This window comes from Orbicella faveolata, unplaced genomic scaffold (assembly GCF_042242905.1).
Source record: "Orbicella faveolata isolate gen_17 unplaced genomic scaffold, um_ofav_v1 contig_1, whole genome shotgun sequence".
NCBI lineage: Eukaryota > Metazoa > Cnidaria > Anthozoa > Scleractinia > Merulinidae > Orbicella > Orbicella faveolata.
In genome coordinates this window covers 10,931,613-10,941,171 of record NW_028301536.1, presented here as the reverse complement: position 1 = coordinate 10,941,171, position 9,559 = coordinate 10,931,613, and positions in this window count along the sequence as shown.

Sequence of the window (9,559 nt, the reverse complement as noted above, 5' to 3'; positions counted from 1 at the left end):
ATCACGAAATGTACAGTGCCGATAAAAATAAATTTTCCCGGTTAAGTACTACTGGCTTTTAAACTAAACAGATTCACTTGAGATAGGAATAACAGCTCTTCACGTACGACTTGTAGAGTGAGCTGTGCACGTGTGCGGGGAAAAAGGATCAAATCAGCTGTTGCTGAAATTACATTTCTATGTTCAAGACAGTACAACACGGTGCACAGTGCGAATGCACTAAGCTGGTAATCATAACACAGCATTCTGATCTTCACCACCACACCGAAATCCCCTTTGCTCGTTTACTTCGAGACCACTAAGTTCATGTGGTAAATCTTAGTATTTTTTCTCAAATGTAACCTACAGTTATTTAAAATTCACAGCGTCGTTTCCAAAGACGTTGTAGCCTAATTTCTGATCAACGTAGACATGTTATACAACAAAGCTTCTATATAGTGCGGGTCTCGGAGACGATTGAATTCTACCATTCTGTAGAGTTGACATGTTTTACTGAACGAAGAGATATTTAGCAATACAGGTAAGTAAGTCTCGAATATAATTTTTTTTATAAACGCTTTTGAGAACAGCCTGGGAACACACGTTATCGTGACAAACAAGCAAAACGATAAAATTAATGGTCAATTAGGAAAGTAGGCTTGTATTACCCAACCCAGTCCATGACTGGTGCATAAGCTGTTTCATAAAACATGTCCCCGTACAAGATCAATCTAGAAAAGTAAATAAACATAACTCTACCTTAGTTCAACAGCCTTGGACTATGGCGAGTTTCTCGTTTAAAGAAAATATCCTGGCGTGTTTCCTGCTCTTCGATTACAGCGAGGAAAGGGATGTTTCTATAGATAAGCAAGGGTAATTCAATTCTATCCTAAATGGAATGCTGAGATGATAAACATTTGACCCTAATTTTGCAGAGCAAATTGTTATTTTACAACCAAATGATTGTTAAATAACAGAGGCTAAAATGAGCAACTAGTTCGTTTGATTTGACAGTCTGGTATGTAAAGTTCGAAGTTATCGAATTCAGAACATAATCTTTTTGATACAGCCATCGCAATGAAATGATTCGTGTTTCATTTCACTACTAACTGTGTTAACAAAAGTGGATCGTCCTGTTTTAAGTTCAATAGAGAAATCGGTGTACAATGATAAAATACATTTGTAAACAATAAAAAGGATGAACTTTAAGCATTGTTATTATATTGCCCAGAAGGTCCAAAGTATTCTTGTTTTGATTTGATTGAAAAGACCTTGCCGTTTCACCTTGTTTATCGTTAACGAACAGAGGTAGGAACACATCGTCAGCGGGGGTCAGGTATTTCGCTCACTTAGTAACCATAATCTTAGTCAGAGTAAAATAAGAAATAAAACCACCCCTTCTCCAGAATCAACGATGAACTGGCGCTAAAACCAAAACGGCCATTTTTGCCATCATTGGAATTAGGGGAGGGGGGGGGGGGGGGGGGCTTAATGTTTCATTTAAATTGACCAAGGCTGTGTTTATAAGGTTTCAATGTGACAAAACGAAGGGAGCCTGTAATTATGAGCTCATTTGTCAACGCATTTATCGGAGACACAAGGAATTGGCCTCTGTCACTTCAGAGCTTGGTGGTAGCGCTGATAACAAATAGCGTATTTTCGGTTATAACGACTAAACAAAGGCTTTATTCTAACCCCAACTTTCCAAAGCAGTAGAGAGAATCATAACGAATCACATTAGTGCTCGAAAAGCTATTCATTACATGCCATTGAGACAAGGAATAACGAACGAAGCACCCGGCTTTAATCAAAGTTCTAAAGACCTGTCTATGGTATTTCTCAGGCGATGATCGGTAAAACTATAGTCTGTTAATAGTCATATCACTGACACTATATAAAATACTGGGGAAAGACTGAATAAACGTGCGACAACAGCTCAGCTCATCCTCTCGAATGTGATCTGCATAGCCTAGCAACTCGCAAAGACAGTGTGGACCTCCGACAATCTTGGTCAAACTATATGAAATAAAACCAATCCCCCCCCCCCCCCCCTCCGCCCCCTCGAGTCGATGAAGAACTCAAGCCACAACCAAAACACAGATGGGAGGGGTGGTCGTAATGTTTTTTAAATTTGATTAATTTTGATTGTGTAGTTATTAGTAACTTAGTAATTTAAGTAATTGTTCCTGAAAAGCCCCATTGGGGAGGTAACAATAAAGTATATATGTATGTGTATGTCGTAATTGTTCATTAAGACTTACCAACGTTTTAGGTCTTGCCCTTTGCCCAGGTGACGGTGGGGCAGCCATTTTCTTTAGTTTAGAGACAAAAATGGCGTGGGATGAAATCAAACTTCAATAAATAATGAACATGAAACAAGGGCTGTATTTATTGGCCGTAAGCCATTTTCGACGTCTATTTCCAGGCTATTTCTACATGGTGCTCGTTTTTTCAACTGTTTTCGGGTCCCGCGTTTTGACGGATAAAACTGCTGGCGGTAAAATGGAAAGCGTAGTTCCAAATACTTTCTCTTCGATCATTGCAACCATTCTCTCACATAAGCTGGAGGTTAAATGCACAAATTTAAATGCAAAGAGATAAGCCAACATTGTAAGTTGTTCAGGGCTACGTCTCATCATTCCATGTATTTTCTCTTCCTTTTAATCGACCGTGAACCTGCCCCATGATCTTCAAATACGAGGGTTTTTTTTTTTTACGTGGCGAAGCCGCAATCGCCAGCATCGGGGCTTCGCCGCTCACTAATAGCGGCTTCGCCACGAAAACAAAACAAAAAACCCTCTGGCACCCAGGGTAACAGACAATAGTCTAGCAAGTGAATAATGAAACATCATAAATTTGAACTACGGGGAAAAGATGCACTGAATAACGAGTCCGCGTAGTTATAAAGGCAAGTAAACTTAGCCGCAGATGTGAAAATAAAACCTCGAAAAATTCAGGCTATATTTTAACCACAGGTACTACAGAGGTCCCGCTCAAGCTTAAAATGTTTCTATCCTTTTCACAGTTGTGTACAATGATCTTTCGTGGTATAAATAATGGCCTGCCCATGTACAAGTCATTTCTGACTGTGATAACTTTGGATCTCTACAAAATAATATTCTGCTCATGCGCAGTTGTGTATACTTCTCGTATTCAATTGCACATCTGTCACGTATTCACAACGTGACCAGTCGGTCCCAGTTGGCTCAATAGAGAACTGCACCGATGTCGCAGATAGGGTTATAGGTTCAAATCCCGTTCAAGCCTCAAATCGTGTCAGGCTTTCTTTTCATTACTCCTTGTACGTGATAGATAATGGTCTGCTCAAGCGCATTAGCATCTAGGATTGAGAGCTCTGAGAGAAATCGGCAGATGAGCCAGCATTAGCCAGCGGTTACTTTCCCTAGCATGTTGATAAATTTTTTTGAGTTTGTCAAGAACGTCGGGCGTTCGGTTACCGCTGACCGTAAATCCGCGGGCTATGAGTCTGACAGATTTTGCTGCAAGCACAATTTATCTCGTTCCCGGTTGTGTGTACTTCCTGTGAAGGATGTGGTTCCCGTCCTAAGAGTCACGCGAGGCCGAGGAAACTTGAAGGCTGGAAGGACGAGAATTAAAATATGATACCGCGTATCTCAGAGTTGTCGAAAAACTGAGATATCTTCAAGACCGAATCTATTAGAAGACAGACGGTAAAGATTACTTTTTGCGGTTTGCTGTACCTCTCTGATGTTGTACATGGCGTTATAGGTCCTTTAATGACACGTTTTCACTGTCACTTCAGTTAATAGTAAATAGAATGGCAGCCAAACTGACGGCAATAATTGTACCACCAAATGTCCCTCGGCAGTCGAGAGCATCTACAAGATTACTTGGCAGAAAATATTGGATAGCAGCCATACGTTATCGCTATTTTCGCCAGCTGTTCAGTCTTCATATTTTTGCATTACAGACAGTATGATTTATAATACAGAAGCCTCAGAGGCAGCCCTTTTGGTGAAAATCTTTCAGTCCTAAACAGAATCTGTCGATGTTGTAAAATCACGCAAACTTCATTTGCCAAAAGTAATCTGGTTCAGTGTGAAACTTATTGAATTATGTCAACCATCTGTCAGATTTAAATTATTCACACAATTACATGGCGGTGAATTGTTTCTGCTTGGTTGTCGGATGTCCCACAGAGATAAATTCCATATTTTAAAATCAATTTTGAATTTAATACCGAAATAAACATCTTCTGCAAATATTCACTTATCGTTCACTTCGCGATTTCCTTGCTATACACTGTCCTTGCAATCGTTATGGACACGACCTAAATAATTTTCCGTCAGAAAATGAAGAATGAAACACTCAGTGCTGGTGAGCTAAACTAGCCAGTACACAATTTATTTAATTTTTACTCCGCCCGTTAGAAATAATTTTTCCCATAGAGGGAAATTCGTCAATTTTTTTTTGTAAGTGAAGAACTAGTTAATTTGATGATGTTTGGGCGCGTTAAACGATCTGTTCTTACTAATAACTGAATCAAGATCCCTGTTTAAAGTAAGAAGTTAAATTGTTTGCTGTAAATTGACAAGTTCAGTGTTCAGTTAATTGAAGAATCAATAGTTTTTTATTCTCATGGTTTACGCGGCAGACATTGAAAGCTTCATTGTTTTTAATTGTTTACCACTAACTTGTGGAAAAGCACATTTTAAAGGCAACTCCGTTAGCACATGACCAAGATATGTAGAGCAAATTTTATTGTTTTTTTATTGCTGCATATGTGAATGGAGAATAAATTGGAAAAACTATTCGAAAAGAGAAATTTTTCCTTGGACCATGCCAAACATCAGCAACAGTTATCTCAACGTGACCGCAACACGTCATGGAGTCGATTGTCTTGACGATGTACCATACAAACTTTGAATGATTTAATATTGTTCGGACTAACAATGGAGACCCATAGTTTACCTGTGGCCAATGACTTGGATTCGGAGAAATATAATTAGCGATATTTCAGAAGCAGTTTCAGTTTGATGCTAGTACTAAATCAAGGTGTGAGTGAGAGTAACTATATAACATTATCATGGTGCTCGATTCGCATAATCAATTTTTTTGTTTAAAGTTCTATGATTTTTAATGGCGAAAATCGCCGCAATAAGTAATATTACTAAATAATATTAATACACTCACCTCAACTGTAAGTCGCGTAGGTATCTTACCCTGGCTGATGAGCAAACCCAATTAGCAGGTCTTTTCAAAGCGAGGAACACCAGTCTTTGATCGTTCCACTGTCAAAGCAAACGTTTTAAATGAACGCGTTACATTCATTATATACCAAAAGCTAGCACAGTTTTATCATTGGTTGGTGCTTTACTTAAGAGCTGTTTACCTTGCTATCTGATTCACCTCAGGAGAGAACTCTTGCATTTAATTGGAAGACACTTTTTTTGCCAATGCAAGAGGAAATGTAGTGGAATAGATTCACTTAACAACAGATAGGAATGGAAGAGAAGAAACCGCTTTATATATAACGAGATAAATTTGCCGACAACATCCGAAAGCAGGTGTGGAATGATCTTCATTATTTACTGCCGTACTCCAAATCCTTTGTTGAAGAAAGACGTTCGGAAATGAAGCCCTTCACTCGGCCAATGAAATGCTGGTGACTGTGAGCGGGACTTGAGCGGCGTAATCTTCAAATAAATTATTTTCCAAGAACATTGTAATCACAAAGAAATAGAGAAGAATATACTTTACTGCCATATCCTGCCATTAATGGGGGAGGTTAGAGTGAAGGATTATCCAACCATACAGATTTGAGAAAAGCGATGAGATGGAAATAGCTAAAATATCGGTAATTATATATCAGGAAGTAAAGAAAAGCGCTCGAAAAGTCCTTTCTTTAGGAGGATGTAAGCTGTGTTGTTTTCCATTAAATGATACACAATTAGTCTCTTTTGGTGCTGCATTATTTTTGTCAGTTGGTTGTCTTTGTGTCTTAAGCGACGACCTCTGGAAAGCAATCAATTATGCAGCCAGGTGAAAGTTATGTAATTTGTTTACGATTCAAAATTAACCTGTTTCAATTTTTTTTTTTCTTCGTAGTTCAACTTTAAAAATATCGCTTATTTTCATAGTGTATGACATGATTGAATATTGAAATAAATGGTTATTTTCTGAATAGAAACGTGTCGGGTTTATAAGGCACAGTGCTTTCAGCTACTACGTGTGAAAGGCCAGGTTATCTCTCATGATTTATTCCACTTACACCGTCCTTTCCAGGCGCAATTATATTAGCAAAACAACGCTTTTGAAGCAAAAATAAAGTGTTTAACTGAACTTCAAAAAGACACTGTTAGCCCCGTGGGTGAGACAACAAACAGGCTTATCTGATAATATTCGCACCATCTTTGAAGAAATCAGTTTAATTTATATATTAATCCTTCTCTAAGGCAAGTGAATGTCCTGTTTGATACTAGCCAATTTATGGCGAATATATGTAATGATTTTGTTTATGTTGAAAACATTGACTATTTCTGAGGCTGTATTTTGATTAATACAATCATCGGTGTATTAATCAAACAAAGAAAAAATTATGGGATTTCTTTTAATGGTTTAAAAGTTTGTTGAGATTTGTAGATAAACTTTTTTAAAGTAGTGTTGTTTATTTTGTGCTGATTGAATCAGGGGTAGATTTGTTTCGGTTGCTTTCGTTCAATTTTACTTTAATCAGTCATTCTTAAGTCGTCCACGATCTCGTTTTAAACTGTACGGCCGTAAGCCAGGAAACTGTTTCTGTGGCAAAAAACAGAAATTTCTTGAATGGTACAATTTTAAAATGCCTCCAGTAAAAAGAAATCACCAACGCTATTGTCCTTGAAAGTGTTTAAAAAGGAAAGTACTTTTTATGCCAAATTTCTGAGAAAACAGTATCTTCAAATGATTGTTCTATCCGTTTTACAAATGAAGGTAGTCAAGTAAAATGTTAAGATTACTATCGGTTTTAGTTGCTGCTATATCTCCTCAAATCTCAGATAACGACCGTTTTACCAGCACTAAAACAACAATCAAAGCTGATGTCCTGTGACACGTTTTCATTAAGTGTAAACAGCATATGTGCCAGCTCTGTCGCCGTTTGTAAAGCGATCATTACGCTTGTTGATGAGGAACCCTGATGCACCGAATCAAGAACAGGACATGAACGCTTATATCTTCAGGAAATTCAAGATAGCGGCTTCCACGTTCGTTAAGCAGAAGCTGCCATATCATCAGTACTCATCTTTAAGCTTCCGTACCTACTAGTTTTATTTTTCAAAATCGTCACGAAAAGAATCTGTAGACTAACTGCTGGCAAATGTTAACAAACAAACCAAAAATTTCAACTGATACCGTTTTATTTAATTGACTGAAGGCAACAATAACTGCGTTCAATACTACCGTCAAAAAATTTCTGCGGGAAGTTGATTTTGAAATTGGCATTTTTTTTTTGTTTTTCAGGCTCTGATTTTTTTCGATAAGAGACGGTTTTTTGTTATGTAGAGAACTCAAAATCAGTCATTTAGTAATTTTTGCGATTTACAACAAGTCGCGTGTAATTTACATACAACATCGAAACTCAGTCGAACCTCTCCTAACGGTCACTTGTTCCCAAAAAACCCAGAATCCATGCAGTTCTCACGGTGTTGTATAGTTGAAAACATTTCAGTCAGGGTTTATTTATCAGCCTATTTACAACAATGTTTTGCGAGAATATTTTTTTAATAAGAGATCCAAGAGATCCCAATTTTTTTTTTTTTTTTGCCAATTTTCTGCTTTTTTGTTCATGATTGAGGTCGTGCCGTAGTTGATAAATTTTAATTTATAGAAAAATAAAATAGAAAGAGTCAATAAAGTGAACGAAGTTTGGATGTTATCGTCGCATTATTCTCAGGGTGTGTTTTGTTTTAGTGAAGACAGCTAAGAAATGTTCCAAGATTTATAACGCAAGGACAATGCAGCTCCCTGAATCACTCGGCCACGCCATTTCATAATCAAACTCGCGGAAATAGGTGTCGTATTATATAGCTCTACCAAAATCAAAAAATTAAGTTGTCTTAATTAATTCTACCTTATCATCAGTCTACGTCAATACGTAGGAGGGGACAGGAGATGCGCATGCGCGTTGCTGGTCAAGCTGGTGAAGCTTTCTGAAGAAATAAATATATTGGATTTCCAATTAGGATCAGTGCCTTTCTACAAACAACAACCGTTGGCCTTTTGAAAAGGCGAGGTAATTGCTTATTTGCCTAAAAATTGTAACCAATTTGAAGAAACTGAAAGGGTTAGTTTATTCGATTTCAGCATTTGTACGTGGCATGAAATAAAATTCAAGGCAAATAAAGTTGAGATAAATGACTTACGTTAAAATCTACCTCTTAACGTTAAAACGCCAGTCGAGAACCGCAAACATGACGTCTGGCTCTGATCACGTGACCCCCGACGGTTCGCCGTTTGAGGGAAAAGTGGATCTAAAAGTCCACGTGAACTTTTTATTGGTGATGCTTATCAGTTACTGCAAGTTTTCCTTTCGCACCTTTGTTTTTCGCTGCAAAACTGGTCTGCAAAAGGGTATAAAGGTAAATCCAGAACTATAGAGTCAGTTAAATGCCAAGGAGAGGAAAACGGGTCTGGGGCTATCAAACAAAAAGCAAATTATCCACAAAGTGACATTTGCAACTTTATAACCAAAAGAAGACTTCGAAACGTCATGGTTTTATTCTTTTAATATTCATTATCAAATGTATTCCGAAATGTTCTCTTATAACCAACAAACATATTAAAACAACCTACAAAACAGCGGCACAGCAAGTGGACGCCATTGCATTCTGGGACATTTGAATAGTATACAAATAGCCCAGTTCTGGTGAAGCTTCCATCAGTAGCCAGCACCTTTGAGCAGATGAATCAAATCTTTCTCAAACCTTAAATCATTTCGATGTGATTGACAAATATCATATCTTTTTATCGTGGTTGAACACATCCTCTCATAGCTTTGAAGTTTGCGGTATGTTACTCAACGAAGAGATCCTGTGTGGACGTTAAATTGCTTTTTAATGTTATACACTGACGAAATTCAGAGCAAAATGGACAGATGTAAAGATGTTTAAGCCTCCAGGTCAATTCGTCTCGTGTGGCCCACTCATAGCTACCGATCGATAGGCTGTTTAAGTGCGTGTGCATTTGTTAGTCAAGTACCTTAAGATAGTAGTAGTTCATGACTAGCAGAAGCAGAAGCGGAAGTTGAATTGTGTACGTTACATTCATGAAAGTCCACTTTCAAACGTTTATTTTTGTCTCAATGCGCCGGTTTGGAGGTCAGACTGAGAAGGACTAGTTGCTTGGAGTATTGGATGACTTAAAGGAGGTCACTCCAAAAACTGTGTATTTTTTTCCATCACCAATAAAAAGTTCACATTGATTTGAGTTACTCACCGTTGTTTTAGCTTCTGAAGTAGATGCGATCCCAATGAAAAAGAAGTGAAAAGTTCGACACTAGGAGCCGCCATTTTGAAAGGATCTTGAAGGCCAGGCCGCATATCCGTGACGTCAATCTGTT